Source organism: Equus caballus, chromosome 17 (genome assembly GCF_041296265.1).
Source record: "Equus caballus isolate H_3958 breed thoroughbred chromosome 17, TB-T2T, whole genome shotgun sequence".
Taxonomy (NCBI): domain Eukaryota; kingdom Metazoa; phylum Chordata; class Mammalia; order Perissodactyla; family Equidae; genus Equus; species Equus caballus.
Window position 1 is genome coordinate 50251735 of NC_091700.1, and position 14890 is coordinate 50266624.

The 14890-nt window shown below is 38.5% G+C and overlaps 1 long non-coding RNA gene across 1 annotated transcript in view; it reads left to right on the forward strand.

Annotated features, from left to right (window-relative positions):
• Nucleotides 1-14890, forward strand: part of LOC111768598 (uncharacterized) — a 53713-nt gene that overhangs the window by 15790 nt on the left and 23033 nt on the right. Inside the window, exon 2 of the long non-coding RNA XR_002801041.2 lies at nucleotides 11877-12119. This is a non-coding gene — a long non-coding RNA (uncharacterized lncRNA). The remainder of the gene's footprint in view (nucleotides 1-11876; nucleotides 12120-14890) is intronic.

Here is a 14890-nt window from a genome sequence, read left to right on the forward strand (position 1 = left end):
ATTTGTAGTATGGACATTTTAACAGTATTTAGTCCTCTCATCCATGAACATGGGATGTCTTTCCATTTATGCATATCTACTTTAATTTCTTTCAGCAATGTTTTGTTGTTTTCAGTATGTAAGGTTTACACCTTGGTTAAGTTTATTCCTGGGTGTTTTATTCTTTTTGATGTTATTGTAAATGAGATTCTTTTCTTAATTTTGTTTTTGGATTGTGCATTGTTAGTATGTAGAAATACAACAGATTTTTGTATGTTAATTCTGTATCCTGCAACTTTGATGAATTTGTTTTTTAGTTCTAACAGGTTTCTTTCTGTGTGTGAATTTTCAACATTTAAGATCATGTCATTTGCAAATAGAGATAATTTTACTTTTTCTTTTCTGATTTGGATGACTTTTATTTCTTTTTCTTGTCTAATCGCTCTAGAGAGGACTTCCTGTACTATGTTGAACAGAAGTGATCAGAGTAGACATCCTTGCCTTGTTCCTGATCTTAGAAGAAAAGCTTTCAGTTTTCCACGATTGAGTATGATGTTAGCTATGAGATTTTCATTTATGGGCTTTGTTTTGATGAGATAATTTCCTTCTGTTTTCAGTTTGCTGAGTGTTTTTCTTATGAAATTGTGTTGAATTTTGTCAAATGCTTATTATGCATCTATTGAGATGATCATGTGATTGTATACTTCATCCTATTAATGTTATGTATCACATTGATTTTTGTATATTGAAGGATCCTTGCAAGCCCAGAATAGATTCCACTTGGTTGTGGTGTATGGTCCTTATAATATGCTGTTGAATTTGATTTACTAGTATTTTGCTGAGGATTTTTGCATCTATATTCATCAAGGATGTTGGTCTGTAGTTTTCTGGTAGTGTCTTTTTCTGGCTTTGATATCAAAGTAATGCTGTATTCACAAAACGAGTTTGGAAGTGTTCCCTTATTCTTCAGTTTTGGGGAAGAGTTTGAGAAAGATTGATGATAATTCTTCAAATGTTTGATAGAATTCATCTATAAAGCGATCTGATCCTGAGCTTTTCTCCATTGAGAGATTTTTGATTACTGATTCCATCTTCTTACTGGTTATAGGTCTGTTTTATTTTCTAGTTCTTCATGATTCGGTCTTGGTAGGTTGTATATTTCTAAGAGTGTATCCATTTTTTCTAGGTTATCCAATTTGTTGGTATCTAATTGTTCATAGTAGTTTCTTATAATCTTTTTTATTTTGACGGCATCAATTGTCATCTCTTCTCCCATTTCTCATTTCATTTATTTGAGTGTTCTCTTTTTGTTCTATTTAGTGTAAAGATTTCTCAATTTGTTTGATCTTCTCCAAAAGCTAACTCTTACTTTCATTGATTTTTCTATTCTCTATTTTATTTATTTCTTCTCTAGTCTTTATTATTTTCTTCCTTCTAATGACTTTGGGCTTAGTTTGGTCTTCTGTTTATACTTTTTTGAGGTGTAAAATTAGGTTGTTTATTTGAGATCTTTCTTTTTTAATGTAGTTGCTTACCACAATAAACTTCCCTCTTAGAACTGCTTTTACTACATACATCTCATAAGTTTTGGTATGTTCTCTTTTTGTTTTCATTTGTCTTAAGATATTTTCTAAGTCCCCTTTCTATTTCTTCTTTGACAAACTGCTTGCTTAAAAGTGTGTTGTTTAATTTCTATATGTTTGTGAATTTTCAGTTTTCCTCTTGTAATTGATTTCCAGTTTCATTCCTTTTTATTCCAAATATATTTCATAGTGTCTGGAGATTATGCTTGGTATGATTTCAATCCTTTAAAATATGTTAAGACTTATTTTATGACCTATCTTATGATCTATCCTGGAGAATGTTTGATGTCCACTTGAGAAGAATGGGTATTCTACTGCTATTGGATGGAATGTTCTGTATACCCATTTGGTTTATAGTGTTGTTTAAGTCCTCTGTTTTGTTATTGATCTTATGTCTGGATGTTCTATTTATTATTAAAAGTGGGGTGTTGAAATCTCCTACCGTTATTTTGTTGCTGTCTTTCTCTTTAGTTCTTTTAACGTTTGTCTCATATATCTGGGTGCTCTTATCTTGATTCCATATGTATTTATAGCTGCTATATCTTCCTGGTGAATTCACCCTTTTGTCATTATACAATGTCTTTCTTTGTCTCTTGTGACAGTTTTTGACTTAAAGTCTATTTTGTTGATATTCTCGTTTGTTACACGCATCATTCTCCTGAATTCACTGAGCATTTTTATGATGGGTATTTTGAATTATTTGTCAGGTAATCCGTATAACTCTCTTTCTTTATTTTTTTTTTAAACATTGGCACCTGAGCTAACATCTGTTGCCAATCTTCTTTTTTTCCTTCTTCTTCTTCTTCCTCTTCCTCTTCCTCTTCTTCTTCTTCTCCCCAAAGCACCCCAGTACTTAGCTGTACATTCTAGTTGCAGCTCCTTCTGGCCCTGCTATGTGGGATGCCGTCTCAGCATGGCTTGATGAGCAGTGCTAAATCCATGCCCAGGATCCGAACTGGTGAAACCTGGGCTGCTGCAGCAGAGTGTGCAAACTTAACTACTCAGCCACGGGGCTGCCCTGTATAACTCTCTTTATGATCATTTTCTGCAGATTTGTTTTGTTCCTTTGATTGGGCTATGTTTTCCTGTTTCTCCATGTGCGTTGTGCCTTTGTGTTGTGAGCTATGCATTTGGAAAAACAGTCACTTCTCCTGGCCTTTACGGGCTGGCTTTGTACAGGGAAAGACCTCACCAGTCAGCCTGGCTAGAGATTCTGGGGGCCTCTCAAACCTTTTCTGTGGATGTGTCCTCTCTGGACTTGTGCATGTAAATTTCCAGTTGGAGAGGGTTTTGCCATTGTCTTTTTTCCAGGAGTTTGTAATTTCTTGCCTTCCTTGGTTCCTCTTTGCGGTACTGCAGACTTTCTGGAGTTGCTGTAAGCTGCACAGTTCTCTTATGTTGTCAGTGGCCCCCAGGCATGTAGAGTGTACTAGATCTTGTCAGTATTCTGAGACAGGTGAGACAGAATCAAGACCCATGGGCAGCCCCCCAAAATGCCAGAATGTTGGATGCCTGCTCCACTCTTTCCCTCCAAGCAGAAGCCAGGAGTTGGGAGTTTTCACCAACTTGTTCCACCTTGAGCTAGGGGGAGGGACTATACCAAGCGGGTGTGTGTTAGTCCAAACCATTGCCTTTGTTCTCAGTGGCACCCAACCTGAAACCCTTTACTGTCAGTGCTTAGATTTAAGACAGAAAGAAACCAGTCCCTTGCGAAGCCCCCTGGAAAGTCTGAACATCGGACATGCGTTTCAGTCTTTGCTTTCTCTGCCTGAGGAGAAGCTGGGAGCTGGAAATTTTCTCTAATTGAGCTAACTGAGCTAGGGGAGAGACTACGGTAACTAAGTGCCACGGATGTTCCTACTGGCTTTGATGTGGCTGATTCATGCTTTCTTAGTATGTAGGAGCCTCTTAAGTGGTTTCTAGATTTCTCAAAAAGGGAACTGGTCCATGTATTGTTTAGTCTGCTTCTGTCAGAGGAAGGAAGATCTGAGTCTTTCTGTTCTGCCATCTTGCTAAGGTCACTTCTTTCTGATTACTATTTATATGACATGGTATCAGGCTTCTCACTATTGGTGGGGCCAAGTTTAATCATTTGATACAGGTAATGATCAATAGATTTCTACATTATGAAGAGATATTTTCTATTTTATAAATGTTAAGTCATCTGTAGGGTGATATTTTGAGATTGTGTGAACATCCTCTTTCTTAAAAACCTTTCATTCAGTTGTGCTAGCATTTGTTGATGGTCCTTACCTGAACCAATTATTATTTTAGGGCTCTGCTATGACCTGAATGTTTATATTCTACCTACATCATATGTTGAATCCCTAATTTCCAATGTGATGGTATTTGGAGATGGGACCTTTGGGAGATAATTAGGTCATAAGGGTGAGGCCCCCATGATGGGATTAATGGCCTTATAAAAGGAGGAAGAGTTCAAGCTGGCCTGGTGGCGTAGTGATTAAGTTTGCAAGCTCCACTTGGGTGGTCCGAGGTTCACAGGTTTGGATCCCTGGTGTGGACCTGGGCACTGCTCATCAAGGCATGCTGTGGTGGCATGCCATATACAAAATAGAGGAAGATGGGCACAGATGTTAGCTCAGAGCTAATCTTCCTCAGCAAAAAAGAGGAATATTGGTAACAGAAGTTAACTCAGGGTCAATCTTCCTTGCAAAAAAAAAAAAAAAGGGCCAGCTTGGTGGCGTGGAGGTTAAGTTCATGTTCTGCTTCGGCAGCCCAGGGTTCACAGGTTCATATCTCAAGTGTGCACCTCGCACTGCTCATCAAGTCACACTGTGGTGGCATCCCACATAAAATAGAGGAACATTGGCACAGATGTTAGCTCAGCAGCAAACTTCCTCAAGCAAAAAGAGAAAGATTGGCAACAGATGTTGGCTCAGGGCCAATCTTCTTCACCAAGAAAAAAAGAGGAAGAGACAGGAGATCTCTCTCTGTGTGCATGTACCAAGGAAAGGCCACATCAGGACATAATCAGAAAGAAGGCCCTCACCAAGGACCCAACCATGTGACATCCTGATTTTGGACTTCCAGAACCATGAGAAATAAGTGTCTGTTGTTTATGCCACCCAGTCTATGATATTTATTATAGCAGCCTGAAATCACTAAGATAGGCTCCGACTCTCCATCTGACAATGTCCTCTGTAGGTCTTAAAAATGATAATAAGGCTTATGAAATTTATCCCTCTGATTCCTCAAATAAGGAGAGATTAGATTTATGTATATATTTATTCACTCTGGGGAAAAGAAACTACCTCTATCAGGAAGATGAAATGACCTCGAATATAATTAATTTTCCTGTGTTTTCCTGGAGTTGGGTCTCTGAGTCTTGATTCCTGGATGGAGAAGGGAGCTGTGGAGCTGTGGTAATGTTTTCAGAATGATTCCAGGATATTTTCACTCTAACCCTTAGCTGAGTTCACATATTGGTATGTTTAGTAAAATGAGGGTTATTGCTTAAAGACAACTTAATAAGTTCAAAAATAGAGTATTGGTTAAATTATGATACATTCATAGGTAGGAATACTATGCAGCCATTAAAAGAAATTTTGTAAATAAACATTTAATAACATCGAAAGGAGCCTGTATTGTATTATATTAAACCAGTATATCCTTGAATAATACATATTATGTAAAATGTGTATGTGTCCAGTGAAGTTATATTATACAAGATTAAGTCATTTACATAAAATTATGCTTAGAAGTACTTTAATTCACCCATGAAGAATAATACACATGGTTTTATGTATACACAAACCACTTAGTAATTCTGATACATTCTGAAAAATTTGAGAATCATTGGATTAGACTAAAGGAAAGAATTAAAGGAAAGGTCTATATGTAGATGTTTGGGAATTTAAATAATCTTGTCTTTAAAATAACTATCAGATAACTAGAAGTGAATGGGAGATGGGTGAGGAGAGAATGATGAAGTGTGTCTGCTAATCATTAAGCAACATTCCCCACTTTTTATTACTAAGCTTCTAAACATTAATTCAATTAAATAAAATGGTTTGCTGATGCGATAATTTAATGAAGTAGTGAAGATTCATCTTGGGGAAGGCTGTAGATAGTTAGGTCCTAAAATCTGTGCACAAGTTAAATGCGTGAATGATTTAATTCACAGTATGCTGGTGTGTGTGTATATATGTGTGTGTGTGTTAAACCCTGGGAAAATGCACTGAAATTACTAACAATGATTAATTATCTTTAGTCATCATTTTATATGCTTTGTATATTTTTAATAGTATTTTCTACATTGAACATTTATTACTATGTTGATTCTTTGTGTTTCTTTGTGTTTCGTGTGTGTGTGTACATATATATATATATATATATATATTTAATAGACTTTATTTTTTGGAACAGTTTTAGGTTCACACCAAAAGTGCGTGGAAGGTACAAGAGATTTCCCATATATCCTGTGTGTCCATTCATGCGTAGTCTACCCCCTTATCAATATTCCTTAGCAGAGTGGTACATTTGTTACAATTGATGAACTTATTTTAACATGTTATTATCACTCAAAGTTCGTGGTTTGTTGTTAAACATTTTTTTTAAAAAACCCAATGACTGCGATTTCTTTTTATTTTTTTTTCAAATCAAAGTTTCAGTCCTGAGTGAGTTTAGGCAGTCAATAGGCCTTGAGACAAAAATAAATTTTCTCCTGTTGGCTCCCAAGAAGAAGATTTGTGGGTCATGTATTCACAGGCTGTGGGCAGGCTGCTTTGGGTAAAGGGCAGGACAACCCAGGCTGTGGCCACCCTGTGGGTCTTCAGTGATGGCTCTCCTCATCTGTGGCAGTACTTGAGGAAAACACCAAAGACGGTGGTGTTTTCTCCTCTCCAAGCTGACTGTAAATTAATGCTTTCACTATAGCTGAATCAGGAGCTTCTGAGCTCAGATCTAGATTCCCCAAGGTATGTCAAATGCAATATAATTTATCAGGATTTCCAGAATTAACTTTCAACTTGTTGTTATTAAAATAAATACCCCAGTTTCTGGTCCAACTTGTGGGTTGTTTCTTCAAAGTAAAGATCCTGCTTCCTTTTCTACCCTGGCATTATAATTGCAATGATTTTCAACATACATTCAAAAGGTGCATATGGATATAAAATAATATAATGGAGTAATAAAACAATTTTGGGGGAAAATAACAGTATTGAGAATCCTTTCTGTAGATGGAAAATAAGCCATAATTTAAACTCAATGAGAACATGGATTAGATTACAAATAATTGTTAGAAACAATAAATAACGTTGATTGGACGCCAATTATGCACCTGACGTTATGTTAGATGCTTTACGTCTCACGTAATCCTTTCATTAATCCTGTGCAGTAGGGAACTTTTCTTATCCCCTTTTCACAGATGAGGAAGCTGAGGCTGAGAGAGTTTAGGTGACTTGGCCAAGGCTATTAAGCTGAGAAATCATAAGCTGAGAAATCATAAAGTTCATTCTCTTTCTGTTAGTTCTTGAGATAAACTCTTGCATTTTTAGAGGACAAGAAGGACTTGAGGAAATATCAGCATTTGGGGAATTATTTTAATGAAGAGGTGAAACAATGAAAGCCTCTTTGAATATACTAAATACAAAATGAAGAAAACGCCAAGATGGCAGCAAAGAAAGGGGTCAGAAAATGAACTGGAAGTGAGAACAGGATAAACAGAGGACAACAGCATGTTCTTGGGAATAGGACAGGACAGAGCATGAAGGGGAGTTCAAGAAATGCTTACGAAACAGAAGCGAGGGGCAGCCAGAGTGTTATTTAAGGAGGCCGATGATGGAGAGCAGGGAGAAGCTACATAAAATCTAAATTGGTGGTTACAAGAGAATTTATTGATGGAAGTAAAATCTTAAATTGCACGCTTAATGTCAATCTAGTTTACAGTTTTAGGTAATGTAAACTAAGGGTGACAAATTCGGAACAGATGGCAAGAAGCAAGTTTTACAGAGAGCAAATCGCAAATGCCTGTGGAATGGACACCCTGCAGGAACGGCGCTCAAATTCCCTTCCAGGGGACTTCACAGCCCTCATCAGTGATTTACATGTGCAGTCATGGTGGAAAGGACCCGCTAACAAAGTTTACTCCAGTCTCCAGCAAGGAGAGTCTGTTCACTCGTTTGGCGTGATTTGCTGATTGCGTTTTAGGGGAAGCTCAGGAGTCTCCTGATAGGAACATTGTGGCAATGACTTTGAAAAAACAGATGTACTGTGACAATCTAATGGCAAATTCCTTTCCTCAATTTTCTCTCCAAATGTTTGTGTCTGCTTTGGATAACCGTTCGGAAATGTTTAAGCAAGCGCTGTGTCGTGCACACAGTGTTGGGTAACCCACTGTTTGACTGAAATAGGAACTGGAGGGAGATCAGATTTGGAAGTTTTCTCCTCTCACCACAGTTCACATCAAAATTTTAAGGTAACCGTCTGCTTTATAAGACTGAAAGATTTTTTTGATGGTGGGATACAGCACGATGACGCTCGGATAGATGAAAGGCAGAAGACTGTGTAATTTATAGCTCCACAGGAGAGAAGGCCACCACACAGAGACATACAGGGGGTTTACCTGGGGACAGGGTAACAGCAAGTTGGAACTGTAGGAGGTGGCTGATGTGCGGCAAGTCAGGTGGGGATGGCTGTGTTTCCCGGGCTTCTTGAGAATTGGCTATTTTGAATATTCTTTGGAGTCTGGGACACATATGCTGTCCCTAGATGTTTGGTACAACTGGCCCTGGGGAGATTTGCGTCTTTGCCTAGTGGTCTTGGAGAGTGGGAGTATGACAAGGGAAATGGTTGGGTGGAGCTTAGCAAATTGCTGAAAAACAAAAGGAAATTGAGAGCTGTTAGCCACGACTTCAACACGGAGTCAAGATAGCATCTGTGAAACATTATATTGCACTGTTATGGCTATTGAAGTGTTGGCACTTGAACCTGCAGGAACTGCCATTTTTCTAAGCTCTTTCTGCCTTTGAATTCTACACATATGTGGGAGCATCGAGACCTTGGGTGCTAAAGGAGGTATTTACATTCTTTTCTCTTTTGGATTCCAAACTTTTTCCAACTGCTCCTTTTTATCTGTAGTACCTCATTCTTTCAGTCTACCAGGGCACACATTGGTTTTTGAATTGTTCGCCTATCCCTCTTTCTGTAGATGCTTGCCTCTTCTTCTTCAATGTGCCTATGCCTTTCCATTCCTATGGCTGCCATCTTAGCTCAGGCTTATATTCTTTCATAATTAGTTTAACAGCTCTTTAAGCCAGTTTCCTTCCTCCAATCCAGGAGTCAGCCAACTATGACCTACAGGACAAATCCAGGTCATTGCTTGTTTTGGAAAACAAAGTTTTATTGGAACATGGCCATACTCATTTATTTATGTATATCTAACGCTGATTTATGTTATAAGGGTAGAGTAGTTGCAACAGACTCTATGGCCTGCAAAATCGAAAATATTTACTATCTGCCCTTTATGGAAAAAGTTTGTTAACTCCTGTGTCTAGTAGAAGATACTAAATATCCGTTCAAAATTCTGAGTATGTCTATCTAAGAGGCAAGGGGAGAAGAGGAAGAAACTGACATTTGTTGAGCATTCCATGCAAATTCTGAGCTGAGCACTTTGCATAAGTTAAGCCCAGGTCTATAAACTCAGCAGTGTAAGAAATGTAACTTCACTCATTTTTTTCTGAAACTTACTGTAATTTCTGTTATGAAATACCATCTTTTGGATGTCAGAAACTTAATCTCAGTTGATTCAGTCTTCTCCTCTCTTCCTTCCCTGGGATTTTATCTGTGCTCTAGGTGAGGGGAAGTGTTCAGTGCCAAGATGTTGGACAGGTTGTGTTGCATCTTGTCACTGTCCTCAACCTCACTCCTGCCAGGTAATTGTCACTCATTCATGAAGGTCTTGCTACAGTTGCTTCTTGATCCCATTCTGAAGGCCCTTTTGGATATGCCTCTCTTTGTATCTTCTCTGACGCTCTGGGACTTACAGAAAATGTAATGTATCTCTACCTGGTGCTGGGGTTGCAGAACGTTCAAGAGGTTGTGGGAGACTTCATCTGCTTGCGTGTCACTGTAAGTACTTGCGATGCTTCTACTGCTTCTTGGCCACACTGAGTCACAGGAACTTAGTGAGGCTGTGTAAGGCCTTTTCTGCTCTGGACACACTTCTCAGCCATTTCTCCACAGGAGTCTTCTTGCTGCCTGAGAAAGGGGGCACAGGCCTCTGCTGGTCTCAGATCCCATAAGCCTGTTTTTCTCTCCATTCTTTCCAGAGCTCAGCCTTGGATGGGTCCCTGTAAAAGGCTCTACTTTCCAAGCACTGCCACAGCTAGCCCATCTGTGTTCCCCTCTAGCTCTCCCCCATCATCCAACCTGGACATGTGTCTAATCAGGAGTTGAGGCCTTTGAGGTGGGAAAAAGGAAAGTTTGCTCCTACTTCTTTGTATGACGTCTTTCCATGCCTTGTAGAACTTTAGACTCCTAAAACTCAAAACCCAAGAGTAGACTCTTGTTTTGCTCTCTCATGTCTTCCTTGAGGCAATGAACACCTAGTTGATGAGAGTTTAAAGTAATACAGGGAAAATCCATGAGTTAATATCTCATAATCTCCTCCCTTTTTCCCCCACACCATACACACACATTCTCTCATTTGACTTTTAATGTATCACTGACAGATAGAGATTTCTGCTTCTGTTATATAGATGAGGAAATAGATTCAGATGAGTTAAGTGGTTGAGAAGAACATAAATTCAGGTCTGATGGTCCCATTGAGTGTTCTTCCCTTTGTGTGGAACTGTAGCATGAATGTTACACTGAAGTTCAACTCTAATATCTCTGTTCTACTCTCTACTCTGTTCAAAGTCTACTCTGTAGATTACTCATCTTACTGCTCCCTTTGGTTGTAATGATTTTATAGCTTATTGGACTCTATGTGTTAATGAAATTCCAAGTTAAAAATGTAAACTAATCAACCATACATTTTCATTTATTCATTTACTCATGGAACAAATATTCATTGACCCATTGAGTGCAAAGCAGTGTGTTAAGCACTGTGGCTCTAGGACGTGGATCATAACCATAGGGATGTATAATGCTGGAAGGAATTAAGACATTCAAATAGCCTTCACTTACACAAGATACATTGCTAATAGAGTTAAATCAACATGCAAGAATTTTTCTTTTTTTTTTTTTTGGAGAAAGATTGGCCCTGAGCTAACACCTGTTGCGAATCTTCCTCTTTTTCTTGAGGAAGATGGTCTCTGAGCTAACATCTGTGCCAATCTTCCTCTACTTTATATATGGAGTGCCATGACAGCATGGTTTGATGAGCACTATGTAGGTCCACACCCGGGATCCGAACCCTTGAACCCTGGGCCACTGAACTAGAGCACGCAAACTTAACTACTACACCATAGGGCCAGCCCCCACAACATGCAAGAAATCTTCTGTGGTTCCACAGAAGAACATTTAACTTTCCTGGGGCAATCAGAGAAGGCTTTGTAGAAGAGGCAACTGAGTTGAGTCTTAAAAGATGTGTAGAAGTTCGAATGTGTGAGTAAAGTATGGAAGAGCTTTCCAGCTTCAAGATACTGCCTAAGCAGAGACACCAAGTAAAAGAAGAACATGGTCTATTCTTGGTATTTGGGTTGGCAAATAGATTGGTGTGTCAAATCACATAATGAACTGAGGGATGTAGTAGGATACAGGCCTCTAAATATAAATTGGGATGTGAACATGAAGAACTTTTAATGTTTCGCTAAGAAATATGAGCATTATTCCTGGGTAATAGGAAATCACCGATTACTTGTAAAGAGAGGAGTGTCATTGTCCAAACTGAAATCAACATATTTGGTAATTTCGGCATGTGATTTGCAGGGAGAGAGAAGCAAGTGCAAATCTTTGGTTAAAATTCACCATTATAATTGCTTATATAGTCAAGTTCATTGTCCACATTATTCATCTTCTCAGCTAACGTGGGCAAAAGAAAGCTGACTTGTGGTTGTGAGACTGTGATGAAGTAGAGATCTTGACTTTTGCCTGTTTAGATGTCCTCTGTAGACTCTGTGCTCATTAGTCCAGAGGCGTTAGTTCTTCAGTTCCTTTTATAAGTGTTTTGTTATTTTGTCATTGGATAATAATGGATGTGTCAGAGTAAATATGTCTCAACTGTCTGAGAAATGCTTTCCTGCCATAGAATATAGTCACATAATTTTTGAGGTGATGTATACTTTTCTTGTGAAGCCTAAGCTTGTTAGCAAGGTCTGGTCTTTGACTATGTTTTTTTTTTTTTTTTTTCAGGTAAAGGATGGAACACATCCTGTTAACTCCTAATTTGCTCTTCCAGGCAAGACTTTTCAAAACCTTCTGTCATGTTGAGTATACAGCTCAGGAATAGTTGAATAGTTACAAATGGTCAATTTGTTTCATTGTAGAAGTAATATAGGGAAAAAGAAGAGGAGATTAAGTGCAAAAATGATCAATTTCCACCTCTAAACTCAACATTTGAAGTCAGAAGGAGTATATTTCCTTATGCTCAACTGTGTAAGACATTTGGATTTACCTATTGATTCATTTGACTGACTGGTTTATCAAGAAAAACATTAGCCATATGAAGGATTGGAAGGTAAAGTGACGAGGGATTATAAAGCTCAAGCCAAGGGACAGACAATTGAACCTCAAAATCAAAGTTGAACTGTGTACGGCAGATGTAAGCTCATCAACCAAATTTTTTCCCCAAATCTAATTGATATAAAGTTCAGTACTAGGTGCTATGGAGGATACAGAATATGTCAAACAAGGTATATACACTTGAAAGAAAAAACTATCCAGTAAATGTTCATTAATCACATAAGTAGTAACCGACAGTAGACGTAATACTGTATTTAAGAGGTCAGAAGAGGAGAGCGTTTTATGGACTTGGTTGGTCAGGGAATGTCTGTGAAGGAGGTAGTAGGACTTGGCGAGTGTTGACATGACATCCACCACTTTGCTCCCAGGTCTTATCAATCATAAACAATTTCAACCCATTGAAACTTCTTTTTGGACAGTGATCCGAGGTAGTTAAAAATATAAGAAATATTTTGTTTTGTACTGAGTTCTACTCTGATTAGTTACTAAATGAAGACAATTTCCCATAAGTTCTTCTAGAGATGAGAAAATTAGTTATGGGTGAGCATAGTCCATTAATTATTTCATGTACCTGAGGACCTCCAGGGAATGTCATCGCTTCACAACGTAGTCCCAGAGTGTTAAATTTTGCATTTGATTCCCTGCATTTGCTGAAGATGAGCAGAATTGGATGACTCCCTGTTGACTAGGCATCTGAAGCAGCTACTATGCATTGTTTATTTCCCCAGAGAGCAAGAACTCTATAACATCCCTCTTTTAGTCAAATTATGCTTCTTTCTCCCCAAAGATTTTCACATGCAAGTAGAGTGGATAAACTGTAGGAGTTCGTAGTCACAGGCCTCTAGGAATAGAGAAATACCGCTTTATTGCTTTAAAGATTATTTTTAATTATGGGCTATTTTGAACATGCAGGAAAGCATAGAAAATAATGTAACAAAAAGACCATGCACTCTTGACCTTGATTTGATAGATGTTAACGTTTTGCCATATTCTTCTTGCTTCAGATCTCTCTCTCTCCCTCCTTTTAAAGAGAGAGAATAATTATCAATACAGCTAATGCTTCCCTCCTGCATCACTTCCTCTGTCCTGTCTCCAGAAGTGGTTGCTATTCTAAAGTTGGACTGTATCATTTCCCTGAATAAGTAAATTTTTAATGCCTGTGTTGATATCAAGAAACAGAATATACTGGCATTTATGTGTTTTATGATTTTACATAAATGGTATCAGAGGGTATGTATCCCTGGACCTTTCTTTTTACACTCAGCAATTATGTTTTTGAGACTTAACCCTATTGATGCATGTAAATCTAGGATACTCATTTTAACTGTTGTATAGTATTTCATTGTCTGAGTCAGTCATGGTTTGTTTAGACTCTTTCCTTTTGTTTTCTATCACTAAGGCCGCTTTTGCACATGTGCATATTTCTTTGGGGAGAATACTTGAAAGTGGAATTGCTATGTCATGACTTAGTGTAGGCTCTATTGCTGAAAGTCAGCAAATTTGTCATGTCTCTAAGACAGAAGTTTATGTCTTGCTCATGTAACAACCCAGAGCAAGTGCTTATGTCGGTGGGTGGTTCTCCTCAGTGAAGGAACTCAGGGACTTATGCTTCTTCCACTGGTGTCTCCAACTTCCCCTGGGCTCCTCATGGACTACGTGCAGCTGGGAAGAGTGGAAAGACCATGCAGGAGGCACATTCACCCTCCTAAAAGCTCTAGGTTGGAATTGGCACAAACCGCTTCTACTCTTCCCAGAGGGATCACTGATTCGTTGTTTACATATACTCCATGAGCAATATTCTTAGTGTGGAAATCACTCAGAGTAGGAGTTGTCTTTAGCCCTTTACCCTGGAAAACTTTCAGGTCTGCTTCCACACTCTGACCTGGATTATTATGGATGATAAAATTGCCCTAGATTTTCTCCTTGTGGGACAAGGTGGAGTCTGTGCAATAACAAATACATTCCACTGTACCTGGATTAATATCTCAGGCCAAATAGAGAGTCATACCAAAACATAAGGAGAAATGAACCTTGCTTCCTAAGGTAGGCCCTGACAGTTTGCGGTCCTTTTCAGTTGGTTGAGTCTGGACTGGAGGTAGCTGAAATCAATACGGCAGGTCAGCCTCATCTTACCTTAATGAAATACCGCATGCGGCAAATTGACACATTTAGTCCTAGCCTCAGTTGGTATGATTTATCAGTGACTGACTGAGTGGTGTACTCAGAAAAATTTGCCAAAAGCCAAGGTCTTTTAGAAATAAGGAGTGGATATTGTTGGAAGTCAATTCTCTATGGGTCTCTGACATTTCTGCACAACTGCAAGCAGAGGCATTGATTACCTTTTTCTAGACCATCTTGACTATATTTTCCTCATGATCATGATTATCTACCTTGAGCAAAGAGCAGTCATGCTTATTGTCTGTTATAAAATAATTAAATTTCCTAAGCTCAGGGTTCCTCTACCGTAACTCAACCCACTGCGTGTGCAGGTGTCATCTGGCACAAGAAAATGCTGATACTCTGGCTACTGTCATTTCTGTGAGTAATGAAGTCCTTTGTCTCTGATCCAGGAGTCTCATATGTTCTGCTAGCATTCATGATACTGTGGCAGGCTAACTTATTTGCTTACAAGTAGGGGAAAAATTTCAGCTTCTTCAAAATTCTTACCAATGACAAAATAAAGT